The sequence below is a fragment of the Sorex araneus genome, chromosome 1 (assembly GCF_027595985.1).
Source record: "Sorex araneus isolate mSorAra2 chromosome 1, mSorAra2.pri, whole genome shotgun sequence".
Classification (NCBI taxonomy): domain Eukaryota; kingdom Metazoa; phylum Chordata; class Mammalia; order Eulipotyphla; family Soricidae; genus Sorex; species Sorex araneus.
In genome coordinates, this window is record NC_073302.1 from 425,481,000 (window position 1) to 425,497,734 (window position 16,735).

The 16,735-nt window shown below is 37.8% G+C and overlaps 1 protein-coding gene across 4 annotated transcripts in view; it reads right to left on the minus strand.

Annotated features, from left to right (window-relative positions):
* GRM8 (glutamate metabotropic receptor 8) overlaps window positions 1-16,735 on the minus strand; it is a 949,955-nt gene that overhangs the window by 381,851 nt on the left and 551,369 nt on the right. The window lies entirely within an intron of this gene.

Genomic DNA, 16,735 nt, shown 5'->3' on the forward strand with positions numbered 1-16,735 from the left:
TAGTAAACTAAGAAGCTTCAGCAACTCAAAGGAGACAATGACCAGGATATAAAGACAGCCCACAGAATGGGAAAAATTATTACCAAACTCCCATCTCAGAAAGGATTAGTAGCCTAGATAAATAAGGCACTAGTAGTGCAGAGCCAGAAGTCACTCCTGAGAATCACTGATTGTGGTCTCCAAACCAAACAAAAATTGTTAAAAGAATGCATTTCCATAGCCTTTAAGCAATTAGCGATAGCACAGCAGGTAGGGCATTTGCCTTGCATGCAGCCGACCCGGGTTCGATTCCTCCATCCCTCTTGGAGAGCCTGGCAAGCTACCGAGAGTATCCCGCCCTCAAAGCAGAGCCTGGCAAGCTACTTGTGACATATTCAATATGCCAAAAACAGTAACAAGTCTCACAATGGAAATGTTACTGGTACCCACTTGAGCAAATCAATGAACAACGGGATGACAGTGCAGTAGAACTTTACAAGGCAAAAATCAGCCAACCCCATCAAAAACTGAGAAGAGATGAACAGGAACTTCCTCGAAGAACCAATACAAATGGTCAAAAGGCAAAAGAAGAAATGTTCTGCATCACTAAGCATCGGGGAGATGCAAATAAAAACAACAATGAGATATCACCTCCTGCCACAGAGATTGGCACACTTGAAAAAAATTTAAAAAAAAACAGTAATAGTGCTGGTGTGGATATAGGGAGAAAGGGACTCTTATTCATAGCGTATGGGAATGCTGACAGGTTCAGCCTTTTTGGACAACTCTATGGACATTCCTTAAAATTACTAGAGCTTCCATATGATCCAGCAATACTGCTCTTGGGAATATACCTTAATGACTCAAAACCACATTGCGTAAAATTTATCTGAATTCTATGCAGCACTAGTTACAATTGCCAGTATTTGGAAACAACCCAAGTGCCCCAAGAACAGATGGCTGGATTAAAAAAAAAAAGTATGGTACATCTACACAATGGAATATTATGTAGCCACCGGGAAAAATGCAGTCATAAAATTCACTTATACATGGATGGACATGGAGAGTATCATGCTGAGTGAAATGAGTCAGTGGGAGAGGGACAGGCAGGATCATCACACCATTTGCAGGATATAAAAAAACATAGTATGAAAATAATACCCAAAGAAATAAGGGCCTGGAGGACTGGTCCATGGTAAGAACCATGCCTTAAGTTGTGGAAGATTGCAGTTATGACAGATAAAGAATGTCTATTACAGTGATGCTTGAAATTGATCACTGGACAAGAACTAACTGCTAAGAGGAGGTAAAGTGATATACATGATAACTTCTCAGTAATAGTATTGCAAACCACAGTATTTACAAGGAAAAAGGAAAAAAGAGTCCCCTTTTGGCGCGTCTGCCGCTCGAGCATGATAGAAGAGCCCAAAAGAGCGCCCTTGGACTCCAGCAGCCCACTGAAATAATTCCAGAATGGGAACGGAGACCTTACGCCGGGCTGTGACAGTGGAAGCCGGGTATTCCTCAATTTTTTTAACCTCACTCTCTCAACCCCTTCCTCCTGAGCACAGCACGGGTTCCACCACTTTTTGAGCACAAAATGGAGACACCGAGCCAGCTCTCTCTAGGTTTCTCCATCTTATGAGCACCATAAAAGGGTAAAAGTTTGTAGTGATGTTATTTCTGGCTGTACTTTCCCTGGACTTTATACAGAAACCCAAAACCGCGCAGCAGCGGCAGCGGCCGCGAACCTAATGTCATCTAATCATCAGCAATATGAAATGGTTCCTTTTTAATGGGTCGGACTTTGGGGGGAAATCCTAACAAGAATAGTAAGTCTTTTGCTGAAATATTGAAGGCAATCAAAGTGGTAGACTGAACTAAGCCATATCCCCACGCCGGCTGAGAAGAAATATCCTTCTTTCTCGGGAAGAAACACGGCATGGCATTAACCATAGTATGATGTCCATTAAGCAAACACAGACCTGGTGGTGTGGGAATGGGATATAAGGGAAAAAATTATGTACATGGAACAGCGGGACACTGGTGGAATCTCGAGCCGGAGCCGATACCAGCGCACTACTTTTGGTTCCAGAAACTGCTTGCAGACATTCTACTAGACTATCAACTAAGCCAGAGCCCCACGCCGGCTGATGACGGGAAATAACCATCTTTTTTGGTTTTTTTTCCCTTTGTCAGGCAGCATGGCGATTACTAAACAAGCATGAACTCGGTGGTGCGGGATGAGGGGGGGAAAAAGAAAAGATATGTAACAAAGAGCGGGACTTAATATCTCTACATTCTCAGCAATGGAGAACTATCAAATGCTTCCTTGGCAGTAGGACTATCTCTTTCTTTTTTTGGGGAAACCCCAGCAACAATAGTGAGTTATGTGTTGAAACATGGAATGTAATCAAGATAAAGCGTAAATGAAGTGAAACTTATCACTTACAAGGGTGGGGACTGGGGGGGTGGGAGGGGGCGGGAGGTATACTGGGGTGGTTGGTGGGTTGGTGATGGAATATGGGCACTGATGAAGGGAAGGGTGCTTGAGTATTGTATAACTGACATAATCCTGAGAACTATGTAACCCTCCACATGGAGGTATACTGGGGTGGTTGGTGGGTTGGTGATGGAATATGGGCACTGATGAAGGGAAGGGTGCTTGAGTATTGTATAACTGACATAATCCTGAGAACTATGTAACCCTCCACATGGTGATTCAATAAAACTTAAAAAAAAAGGAAAAAAGAAAAGTATCTGTCAAAGAGGCAGGCTGAAGGTGGGTGGTGGGAGGGAAACTGGGGACATTGGTGGTGGGATATGTATATTTGTGAAGGGGACTGGGGTGGAAACATTGCATAACTGAAACTCAGTCATGAACAACTTTGTAATTGTGTATCAAATAGTGATTCAATTAAACACACACACACACACACACACACACACCTTGACTCACCTCATCCCTAATGAATTAAATCCTAATCAATGGGTTACTAGAAAAATTTCCAGATAAAATGCATAACACGCCAGCTTAACAACTTATACTAATAACTATTATTTACGTGAAATTTAAACTTAACTGAGTATACTGTATTTTTGCTTATAACACCAGGCAATTGAAGCTTGAGGCCTTGGTACACAATTTTTAAATTTTCCTGTTTTATTTAGTGGGGTATATGAGAGTTAAAAAGAAGCACTGATGCTAAAACAAGGCTCTGAAAACAGAGGGCTACGTATTGCCATCGAAACATGTAAGCACTGGGAGACAGAGTTAAGGTAACTGAGATCAAAAGCAAGAAAACAAAGAGAATGTTGTGCTACTTTTTCCTACATGCTCTTATGTGTTTTCTAAAATTATAAGCAGTGACAAGATTTAAATTAAGCACATAATAAATAAAAGGCACTAATGTGAGTCTGAGGTTTTGCTAACAGAACAATCTCTTTTCAAATGAGATATCTTCCTATGAAACACTTAGATCAAAGTAAAGGAAATAGGGAATTCTGAAAGGTCAGCTTTCACAGTCAGCTAAACTCTTTCATAAGTGGTAAGTTGTCCTCTACAGTCACAAACCCATCCTTCCAACTTCTCAGGATTTCCCAGAGGAGAGAAATCATGAATAACAGTCACCTCCCGCAATGATAGTCACTCTTCATTTCGGAGCATTTATAAAGAAGTAGAAAATTAATGGACTTCATTTCAGAAAAAATCATGTTAGTAACCTTTACACATTACCCAATTGTGCAAATATTTGGGCATCCAGATGGAATAACACAGACGCAAAATCATTCATGAGTTTACACAGTGAAACAGAAAGTGACTGAGAATGTTACTCAAGCTAGATGTCTAAATAAGAAAATATGACCAACAACAACCCCCATGTATCTGAAAATATGGAGTTCCTTTAATAAAGCCCCCTAAATTTTAAAATGCCAACAAAATCTAAAAGTAACAATGATTTAAAATAAAACAATCAATTTATTGTTTCATATCTTTTAGCTTTCGTGTTTTCTCAACACAAATGAGTCAAGATTTTAAAGACTTGGAATAAGAGCAATAGCACAGCGGGTAGGGCATTTGCCTTGCATGCAACTGACCCGGGTTCTATTCTCGGAATCCCATATAGTACCCCAAGCACTGCAGGAGTCATTCCTGAGTGCAGAGCCAGGAGTAACCCCTGAGCATCACTGGGTGTGACCCAAAAAGGGGAAAAAAAGATGTTAAAGACTGGGGCCAGAGTGATAAGTACAGTTGGTAGAGCACTTTCCTGGCATGTGGCCTACCTTGATTATGTCCCAGACACCCCATAACATTCCCTGAGTCTCACCAGAAGTTATCCCTAAGTAGAAATCCAGAAGCAAATCCTGACCTCCACTGGGTTTTCCCCCCAATAAAAGTAAATAAATAAAAAAGAAATGTAAAGACTGAAACTTGAAAGTTACATAAAGCTGAATTATAATTAGATAACTCTCCGTGGCGTATTCATATGCCAAAACCAGTAACAAGCTGGGTCTTATTCCCTGGGGTCTGAAAGAGCCTCCAATACAGCATCGTTGGGAAGAACGAGTAAGGAAAGGCTTCTAAAATCTCAGGGCTAGGACGAATGGAGACGTTACTGAGACTGCTCGAGAAATTTGATGATCAATGGGATGATGATGATAATGATGATTATGATGATGATGAACTGATTTGGAAGGTAAATATTAATGAAAACATATATTTACATATTAAATACATATTCCAAAATTAAGAAATAAGGAACACAAAAATAGTTTGGGCAAAGTACATGCCTATTTAAGTTTTCTCCTTATAATTTCATGAATTTGTTCATACATACATAAAAGTCCAAGAAAATATCAAAAAAAAAGGTTTAGGCTAAATATTTATTAGTCACCATCTCATCTCCCAAAACAAATATGAAATTTTAAAGTTATCTATTACTATAGCTCCAGATTTGGTGGCAAGTAACCCACATCTTCAAAATGTGCTATTTATCCTAAATGGCCAGTAAATGATTGAAACAAACTTTGCTGAATAGAGTCTAGGATAAGTAATAATGTATAATAATATAGTAATAATTTAATATGTCAGTTATCACACCAACCCAAATGGATAACAGGATATAATGCTGTTTAAGAAGTCAAAGCTTAAGATTATCATTTATCAAAGCTCATGGTTAAGTTATTTCCCATTAGAAATTATAACAGACCAGCTAATAGGAATCAGCTGATTTATTGATTTAGTACACAAAATTTCTTTAATTTAAATATGAACTGTGCATAATAATGCCTTTCATTTGAGGGTCATAGTGTGCCCATTTTTGTCTGTATAGACACTGACATGGTGACTTTTGAACATGCACACATATGAGTTATCTAAAATATGAGTTATCTAAAATTCTCTCTGTAAAGGACACTTAAAATGCCTACTACTCATCTTATAGAGGGTCGATGTCTAAGATATATAAAGTACTGGTGGAACTTTACAAGAAAAAAATAAAACCCATCCAAAAAATGGGAGAAGAAGCTAATAGATGAATAGAAATCTTCTCAAGAAAGAGAATATACACATCTGTATGCCATAGCTCACCTGTATTTTTATAGGCCAAGAGGCATATGGAAAAGTGCTCTGCATCACTTTTATCAAAATGATGAGATACCATTTCACACTAGTGAGACTGGCACACAGCACAAAGAACAAATATAACATGTGTTGGTGTGGATGTGGGGTGAACCAGGGATGGGCTCCTTATTGGCTGCTTATGAGAATGTCAACTGGTGCAGCCTTTTGGAAAACAATATAGACCCTTGTCAAAAAGCTACGAATTGAGCTTTCATATGACCCAGTCATTCACCTTCTTTGCGTCAATCCTAAAGACCTAAAAACTCTATTCAGAAAAGACGCTTACACTCCAACGTTCATTATAACACTACCCACATTAGCCAATACCTAGAAATAACTCTGATGTCCAAGAACAGATGACTGGATACAGAAATTTTGATGCATCTAAACAATGGAATACTACTTGATTTCAGGACAGGTAAAATAATGAAATTTGTCACTACATCAATATGGAGAATATAATGCTGAGTGAAGTTAGAAGGAGGAAGACAGACAGAGACTGAGCTCTCATATACGGATATAAAAAGACCTAAGAGGTAAATAAGAAGTGCCCAAAGGCAACAGAAACTTAGAACTGGTCTTTAGCAGGAAGCTTGAAAGGGGGTAGGGAGAGGGAACACTAGGAAAATAGTAGAGAGAAGTGGACACTCTGGTGGAGAATGTGGTGTTAGAATGTTTTAAGTATGAAACCCTATCACTAACAATACTATAAACCACAGTAACCAGATTTATTATTTTTAAATGTAAATGGAGCACATTAACTGTCTATGAGGGAAAGTAAATGAATGAACCTCCTATCATCCTGTCATGATATCATGGACAGTAATTGTATGATTGAACAAACAAATAATTTCAAGAACAACAAATCTGAAGATAAGTTGGGTTTGTATTCGCTTCTAATTCCATTGTGGCCTGACTTTTGCATTCTGTTTCTCTTCAAAATACACCACCTTTAAGATAGAAAGTACTTCAGTGTTTCCCCTTGAGGGAGAATGTTAAGTTGAAACACTTTAAAATTAAAACTTCTTGGCTCCATGGCTTGAAAGCTGGCCTCACATGCTGGGGGAAAGGCAGCTCAGATAGAGAAGGGAACACCAAGTAAAATGTGGTTGGAGATCCCGCGTGGGAAGGGAGATGCATGCTGAAAGTAGACTAGAGACTGAACACGATGGCCACTCAGTACCCCTATTGCAAACCACAGCACCCAAAAGGAGAGAGAGAACAAAATGGAATACCCTGCAAAAGAGGCGGGGTTGGGGGGAACGGGATTGGCGGGTGGGAGAGATACTCGGTTCCTTGGTGGTAGAGAATGGACACTGGTGGAGGGATGCGTTCTCGAACATTGTATGAGAGAAACACAAGCACGAAAATGGGTAAATTTGTAACTGTACCCTCACAGTGACTCACTAATTAAAAAAATAAATTAATTAAAAAAATAAAACTTATTTGCTGAAAAAAAAAAAAGAACCTCAACTTAAAGTCTACTCTATAGAAATGAGCACCAAATCTAGGTTTCCAATCCTTAATGTTTGAGTTATTATCAGAATAGCAGTTCATTAATTCTTGGGACATTCATAGTCTATAATTCTCCTAGCTTTTCTAACAGTAGCACTGTAGCACTGTCCTCCCGTTGTTCATCAATTCAATCGAGCGGGCACCAGTAACATCTCCATTGTGAGACTTGTTACTGTTTTTGGCATATTGAATACGCCATGGGTAGCTTGCCAGGCTCTGCCATGCAGGCGGGATATTCTCGGTAGCTTGCCAGGCTCTCCGAGAGGGGCGGAGGAATCGAACACAAGTTGACCTTGTGCAAGGCAAACACCCTACCTGCTGTGCTTTTGCTCCAGCCCACACACAATGATATTGTCCCTTTTTAAAAAGAACCACTCCCAACTCAGGGGATGGTGCAATGCTGGGGATCAAGCCCAAGCATACCAAATATAATGCATGTGCTTCAGCCCTTTGAGCCACTCCCTGATGTTTTCCATCTAAAGAGCTGAAGAAACTAACAGTATAAAGGTTAAAATTTAATTCACTTCCAGGATGTACCTCTTAATTTTTATAAATATTTCTTCCGTGTTGTGACTAGTGTTAGTAAAGATGGCTTAAAGTGAATGGTCTAAAAAACCCTTGGTTGGTGGTTGATAATTTATTGCTTTTCATTTTGTTTAATCAGAAGTTAAAAGTACAACAGTCCATATTCTTACTAATTTAAATATTTTTTTAAAAATATTCTATCATAAATAACATTCCCAACTCAATTAAAAGTTCTAATCACATTTAGAATTCCTACAAATACCCAACCATACTCCAGGGTGTATGAATATATTTGTTATACCTATATATAGCAGTGTACAAATTTACCAATAAGTCACAAGTAACAGTACTGAAAGAATGTTACAATTTGAAATCTACTGACAACTCTCAGAAGCTAAAGCCTGTCAGTTCATCAAGCATGAATTTATTAATAATATATTGTCCTTAAGAGAGTTGAAGAAGGACATACTAAAAAGTGAATGTCTAGTCACTGAATAAAAACTACTCCTAGAACATTAAGTATTATTCCAAACTCTGTAACTAGCACAAAGAACTATAAAATAAGAAAGGAAGTCAGAATGTGCTACCCTTAAATACTGATAAGAACTTTCACCTAGCTTGAGTTTGATATGATCTAAAAGACACATTTTGATGTCCACATTGAAAGTGGGAATAAAGAGATAAATATTAGATGAGTATATTTAATGCACAGAAGTATATATAGACATCAACAGCATTTGAAAAAAAATTCAGAAAGAAATTCAGAATTGTCTTTTTCAGGGATAAATTTATACAAAAAAATACACCAAGGAGGGCCAGAGCGATAGTACAGCAGGCAGGTAATTTCCCTTGCACATGGTCAACCCAGATTCCATCCCTGGCATCCCATTTGGTCCTCGAGCACTGCCAGAAGTGATTCCTTACTGCATAGTCAGGACCAACCACTGAGCATCACTGGGTGTACCCAAAAAGCCAAAATAAATAAATAAATAAATAAATAAATAAATAAATAAATAAATAAATAATACACCAAGAGAAAATACCTCTAGTAGAGGAGTCAAACCATGTTATGATACCCTAAATTCTCCATAGGAGTATCTTATAATTTTTTTCCAGATGGACAAGATGCCAAGTCCATTGTCTTTTGTCATGCATTATCTTGATATTAATATTTTAAAGCATTTCTTCTCCTGACCTGTGTTCATCACCTTCATATCAACAGAAGACAATGGCCGAGGGCAGATTCAGAGTGCATAAGTAAGGACTTCAAGGAAAACGCTTTGGCATTTGCACTTTTCTCAGACTGAACAAAGAGAAGAAAATCTGGATAGGGAATACAGATTCAGATAAGTTCATCTGGAAGTATAAGATGAAACAAAATTGTGTAAAAACTTAAAGATACTCCTTTACTTTGGGGACTAGGGGCTGGTGAGATTATGTTCATTTCATGAATTGGAGGTCACTAAATACATACCTTATGCCCATATCTAAGATTAAAAGCATTGGTCAGTTCAAGTTAGGGGTAACTCCAGGATGTGGATAGAAAAGAGAACCAAACGTACTGTTTACGTCTTTTATCAGGTCAAGAGATCTTTAACTTATAAGACAGGGCTCTGCTGGCTCTATATTAACCTTGGTTTCTGCATGAAGCATGTGTGTATGTGGAAAGTGAAGGTTAATAATAGAGCTGACTTTAATAAAATCAGTTGCATTAACCTGACTCCTTTAAGTCTTGTGGGTAAAGGTGTAGGACTTTTTGCCCTTATGTAGTACCACTAGCATCAGTACAGAAGCTGAGTGACAGTATTGAAAAAAAAAGTGACTTCGGACAGTTAGACTGTTGGAAAGATTTTATTCACAAATTCTTCCTAATGGTTCTGATTTAAGTGAATGAAAATGAGAAATACTAACAAAGGTGAAAATTTGGCACAAAAGTTCAGAGGTAAGATCTCTGTGACACAATTGAACATTTAGAAAGTAACTGATTATCTCTTAGATGCTAGGTTGGGAGCTAAAGAAGCCATTTTGGAAGATCAGAGAAACACTACAGTAGGAAAGGGCTTGTCTTGCATGCAACTGATGTGGGTTCAATCCATAGTACCACATCAGATTCCCCGAACACCACCAAGAGTGATTCCTGACCCAAGAGCCAGGAGTAAGCCCTGACCACAATTGGGTGAAAGAAATTGAAATGGGACCAAATATAAGAAAGGATTAAAGTAGCAGAATAATTCTGTCAGACATGAGCTTTATTACACCATCACATATACGTCCTATGGGAGTGTTAAAATTTAGCCTTAGGACTGACCTCAGACCCACCTCTTGAATCACAAACCATATTTTGACAAGATCTGCATTTGTCTTACACACAATTATAATGGATAAGTACTGTTCTAATATTTAATTTAATCACCAGGCATTAAAAAACAACTGAAAGTAAGCTCAAGGGTCTTTATTTAAAGAAACACCCCAGACCAGACAAGAGAAAGGCAAATAGGTTAGGAAATTCAGTGCTCTGAAGATGAAAAAAGATGGTTCTATGGTTCTATATGGGTAAAGCAGCAATCAGAAACCATTGAAAAGACATTGATAATAATAAAATGTCTTTTATAATTATAATACGTGTATAGCAGTATACATATGAAGTAGGATTAGTCAACCCAACTTAGAACTAACTCTTTGATCTGCATCTTGACCCAGAAAAACAAACATAGAAAAGTATTCAGAACCCCTACTTGTATGTAAGAAATTCACTTCAAAGATAGCACCCCCAATCCTTCTTCCTCTTCCCCTGAATTGTAGGAGGTAGATTTCCCATGTGGGAAACAGAGATACTAGTAGTTAGACTGTTGCTTATGTAGTGTAGAAGGAATAGTGTATGACACATAGTAGGCATCCCATAAACGTGGTTACAGTGTCAGAATAAGAACCGATATAACTAATACTTTGGTTGTGATTCCTCACCTAGTGCCCAGGGTGGGCTTACTTAAGTCATTGAAACCTGAGAGGCTGCATTTGTGGCAAACACCATTATCTCCTCCTTCCTAACCTAAAGAGATATAAACCTGGAGAAGAAATAATTAAGTTTGGGGGCCCAAGTGATAGTACAGTGGGTAGGGCATTTGCCTTGTTTGCAGCTTACCCAGATTCCATCCCCAACATCCCATATGGCTCCTTGAGCACTCTAGAGTGATAATTAGCACAAAGTATGGAATAACCCCTGAGCACTGCCAGATTGTAGCCCCCAAGTGAAAACAAAACAAAGAAACAAACCAAACTCAAGAATAAACAGGCAAGTTCTAATTACTCTTCGGAAGACATAGCTGGAATTAGAATAATCGTTCACATATAGAAAACGAGAAAGCAAAACTATCCTTTTTTTTCAAATTCAATGATACAGTCATCCTCAAATATGAACTCTAACTTCTATATGATTTGATCTTATTGGTAAATGGCAGTTTGACTATGATGAGTGCTGTCGAAACTATGCTACCTTACTAAATTATTTGGAGGAACCATAAGAACCAGAGACCTCAGCCTATCCCAGAGCACATTTTGTATAGAACCAGGAAGGAAACCAGACTCTATCATCATCAATGTGTTCTTACTAACTCGTTCCGGGTTCTTCTTAAAAGTCGATTATCCCCATGTAAGTTTCCTTCTACCACTCTATCATAAAATCACTCTTTTAGTTGATTATTCCTGATTCACTTAAATATCTGTAGGTGTAATGTAACTTACAAATTATTTGTTAATAGTAATTCCTCATATCTTCAATGGCAGATAAATTTGGACCAAGAAATTCTGACTTAGTACTTCTCTCTTTACCTAGTGAGTTTGCTATTTATATCATCCCAAATTAACCAGTAGAGAACAATTAGTACCTGGAGTGGGCAAAACTCCATAGACTATTCAGCTCTCTGGCATCATATCAGTGGTAACCAGTGATGTGCATGATAATGTACTGAATCCCTTTCTAGAATATACACCCAGGCAAATTAATTATTTTACTGCAAAACATGTTTAAAGGAAAAAAAACAGTTAATTGGACCCCAACTAGATAAATAACTTTCTTAAATATAAAAGATGAATGATAGCATAAAAGAATAAAAACTATATTTAACAGGATAAAGATGGAACACCTTTTGCTAAATGCAAAAGAAAATCATATTTTATTAGCATTCTTAAAAGAAAAATCATTATCTAGGGAAATATTTCTAACATTGAATGAGCCAAAAATATAACTTAGTATCTGGAAAAAGCTGTTTGAAATAAGCAAGATAAAAATAATGAGTAAAGTCTAAAATAATTTCTTTAAAATGGTAATAGGAAAGGCTATAAAAATGTTTGCAAAGGAAGAATTCAATCAGTCAATAGGCACATAAAAAGTATTCAATATCATGTATGTCAAACAAATATAAATAAAATTGACTAACACTATATTATTCATCTATAAATATTTCATGCACTGCTAGTAATAACAAAAGCTGATTCATTTTTTCTAGAAGATAGATTGCCAATATATTTTTAAGTTTAAAAATGTTGGGGCTGGAGCTATAGCGTAGCTATAGGGTAGGGTGTTTGCCTTGCAAGTGGCCCACCCAGATATGATTCCCAGCATCCCATATGGTCCCCTGAGCACCGCCAGGAGTAATTCTTGAGTGCAGAGCCAGGAGTGACCCCTGTGCATCGCCGGGTGTGATCCCCCCAAAAAAAGCAAAAATATGTGCATATGCTTCACCCCACAATTCTACTCATAAAACCAGATTATCATTATCAGTTTCTATTTATTAAGGCATAAAACAGGGGACAAATACAGGATGGAATTCTTTGTGACCACGAAAACATATTACCTAAATATGTAATTGTTAACTTAAATTTGTCCAAGATAAAATGCTGTATTGGAGAAAGCAAGTAAATGCGTGATATTTTTTTCTTATAATTTTTCACAGAAAGAAAATGATGCATATTATTGCATAAGACACAAAACAGTTGACATTCATCCTTGGATGGTATTCAATGGGTTATTAATTTTCTCTGAATTAGTCTATATTTTTATAATATGAATGTCCTAGAAATGATATTTTGGTTACAATTGAAATATATATGTACACACTGGTGAAGAGATGGGTGTTGCAGCATTATATAGCTGAAACCCGATCATGCACAACTTGCAACTGTGTATCTCACTGTGATTCAATAAAAATTAATATATGTGTGTAAAGCTTACAAGAGAGGCAGAATTCATCATATAAAATATTCAGAAGCCTGAGGGTAATATTAAGGCTAAGGTTGTAAATAACCAATAAAGTAGATAGGACCCATCATTTCATAGTGACAAGTTAGAAAGAGGTTAGGGCAGTTTCTTTGTTCTGACCCATATTCTCTTTCTTGGGTCCAGTTTCTTAGCTATTGGAGAAAATAAGGATACTTAAATATCAACATAGTTCTACCATACTTCTAGCAAGTGGGAGTTTCCTAACGATTTATTTGGAAATGTGAGCAGCATTTGTCAGTTGATGTGGCATTGATGTAAGATTCTCATCCAAGGACTGCAACAGCTGAGTTTCTTTTGCTCTATTAGAGGAACCTTTGAGTGGCCTCACCCCTGCGGTTTCTCTGTACAGCTTCTGCATTGGCCGCCCAGGCCCTCCCACACACAGTTCCTGTCATAACCCCTTCAATTGAACCCTCTATTGGACCTGGGCCCATTTTCATAAGAAAACAGCCTAAATAATAGCATCACTACCACAAGCTGTGCTGCAAACCAAGATTTTAAAAAAAAGAAAATCCTATAAATTTTTCTTTTATGTGACTAACCCTGTTTTTATCCCTGATACTGAATACGGTCTCCCAAAGCACCGCCAGGAGTGATACTTGAGCACGGAGCCAGAAGTCAAAACATATCACCATCAGGTGAGGTCAAGCTATCTTGTCTCTCCCAAAAAAGTCCATGACTCCTGATTAATTTTTTTCATTAAAAAAGAAATCACACACACACACAAAAACCTTAGAAATATAGAAGTCAATTGTCCAGGTAAAGACCACAAGAACTTGCTTCAAAGAACAATGTCAATTCACATAAGCACAGGATTATTTGAAAAAAATAATCTAGACTGTGAACCATCAAACTCAGTGAACAGGCATAGATTGTACACTACCTCTTGGCAAAATTTACTGATTGGTGAAGAAAAATAGAGTCAATCCTTGAATAGTTTAAAAAAATAAAAACATTTCTTGGATTGACTGGTGGTTATCTTATGAACTTCCAATGGCAAAACTATTTTGACTTTTCGTTGGGAACTTTTGTGATATCATAACTATTTTCTCAGTAACATAACAGCCCTGGGGTACCCATTAATTAGGAAGTCCCTGGAACCTTGTGCCTGCAGTTCAGAGAAGCGACCAGCAGATGGCAACATTATCTTATTGAGGAATGCAGCAGTGCCATGCAGGTAGACAAACTGTAAGGTAGTCCACTGGTCATGCTCCCTAAAATGTCCAGTTTAGTTCTTTCAAAACAAAAAACCATTTCTCAAAATTCCATAACGTATAAGAAAATAAGCATCTATAATAATAAACGTGTATAAAACCTAATTTAAGTTGATATGATACGGAGTGCCATTTTCAAATACAGATCAAAAGTAAGAAAATATAGTTGTTTTGACAATCTCTTAGTTTGCTGATCCCTTATGATCCATACTTTGGGGGAAATATATAACCCGAGTTCATCACCATTTCCTAAGGCATGGTCTCAGTGCCGTTCCTCCTTACCCTACAGGCTCAAGTTGCAATGAGATGTGAGTGCTATCCAGTCCTTCCCGCAATTGGCCTTCCCTCAAATGGACTAATTTCCCTAATTATCCCACAGTCATTAATGGAAGCTGATCACTGTGGTCAAGAGTTATAGTTCTGATGTCAAAAAGCCACGGGCTTAATTGCTCACCATTTACTTGAGCAGATTATTTAATCTTGTTAAACCTCAGTGTAAATCTGTCCCATCGTGTTAGCAACGTACCTGACTGGAGATAAAATGATGGAATGCATGACTAAAGAGACCAATTTAAAATGTAGTGACTGGTGCCTTGTACGTGCTTCCCAAATGTTCTCTGTAATCATGATTCCTAATAAACCTTTCATTTGGGTACTTTCTCCTCCTCTGCAATGTTCAGATGGAGTAAATGGTGGCAGCTGCCCACCATAGCTTGGTATCCTTAATCACAGGGGATGAAGAGCTGGACTGCCCTATTATGAAGGGCTCACTTGGCCTTTGACAACTGGTTTCAATCTCCTTTCCTATCTGTCCTCTCATTCTGCCCTCTACAAATTACTGCTCTGGTCAATGTTGTATTATACTGTCCCGATCAGCCATTCCCAGCTGCCCTGCAGCTATCTGGGAGATTGGTATTATCTTTTTTTAAAAAAAATTTCTAATACTTTAATGAAATTCTTACTTAGCAGGGTCATTTCCTTTTTGTTTTCATTTTAAATATATTCCAAATATAAACATTACAAACAGAAATGACTTACATAAGCACTTTATTTTCTACAAATTTCCTCCAGTTTTATTCCATATTATTGCCTCTTTTCTCAGTCTATTTTCCTACTTTAATTGGGCAGGCTAGTCAGCCAGTGGAAGTAATAAGCATTATATCGTTAACCTATGGATGTCAGAACCTTTGGCGTGAAAGACTTAGGTTGCATGCTCCATTTACCCAACTTCCCCTGTTATTTATCGAACACTTTTAAAGAAAACTATAATTCTATCTTGCTATCCACTCAACATTTTAAAAATGAATTTTACCTTCTTGAGTCTGCTCTTCTGCTTTATAATCCAAACGCATTGCAGCCTGAACTGGAAAATGACCCTCTTTTTAGAATTGCATTACAGCAACTTGACTGTGATGGGTGTCTCACTTCTCTATGTTTATAACAAGGGAGAAGAATTGGAATTGACCAAATCAAGTTTCCATCAAACGATATCCTATTTATGGTGAGATTTATTCATGGTTTATAAGTTTACATCATAGCCAGCTCTATCCTGCTCTTGTAGAAGTTATTCTACAACCCTTTACTCTCTCCCCGACGCACAGTTTGATATTCTACATCAGTGTGTCCTGATACAGGTGATACCAACACTACAAACCACCAGAATGAGGGGAGTGAGAGCAGTAATACCCTCAGTGCAGTTGAAGAATGCCTTCTGTTTGTTTTCTTAAAAGTAGATTTCTATGATGACTGAGTGCTTTTACTTTTTATAAAAGGGGCAACAGAAAAATGGCAATTTGATCATAATGAGTGCTATTGAAAATATACCACCTTAATAAATTATTTTGTGGAACCATAAGAACCACAGGCCTCATCATATCCCAGAGCACATCTCTGTATAGGACTAGGAAGGAGACCAGCCTCTATCATCCTCAAAGTGTTCTTACTAACACATTCCGGGTTCTTCTTAAAAGTCCCTCATGTGCTCCCCAGGCAATTTTTGTTCTCACTCCTCTACCATAAAATCACTCTTTTAGTTGAGTTTTCCTGTTCTTCTTAAATATTTGTAGGTGTATTGTAACCATGTAACCAAATTAATTTGGGAAGTTCTATCATAAACCTGTTTGAATATTCTATTTCTTTTTTTGGGGGGGGTCACACCTGGTGATACACAGGGGTTACTCCTGGTTCATGAACTCAGGAAGTACTCCTGGAAGTGCTCAGGGGACCATACGGGATGCTGGGAATCGAACCTGGGTCAGCCACGTGCAAGGTTTATAAGTTTAGAATCATACCCAATGTGCTATCTCTCCAGCCCCTGAATACGCTATTTCTATCTGTACTGAAAATACAAAAAGACACAGGACCAGCATTAAATAACATTAAAATTCTGACCCATATTCCCATCCTAGACTCAGCTTAGGAATCCAATCCACAACCTCTGCAAGGATTGGCCCAGAAAGGTCAGGATCTACTTGACCCAGGCAATGGCCAGGAAGCAGGCCTGCTTTTTTCCCTACTCTGCTTCCATCTCAAGAACAATCAGAGAAATCTAATTACATTCTCGAAGCCAGTCACATAAGATTTTCTATAGGTTTTCGGTGG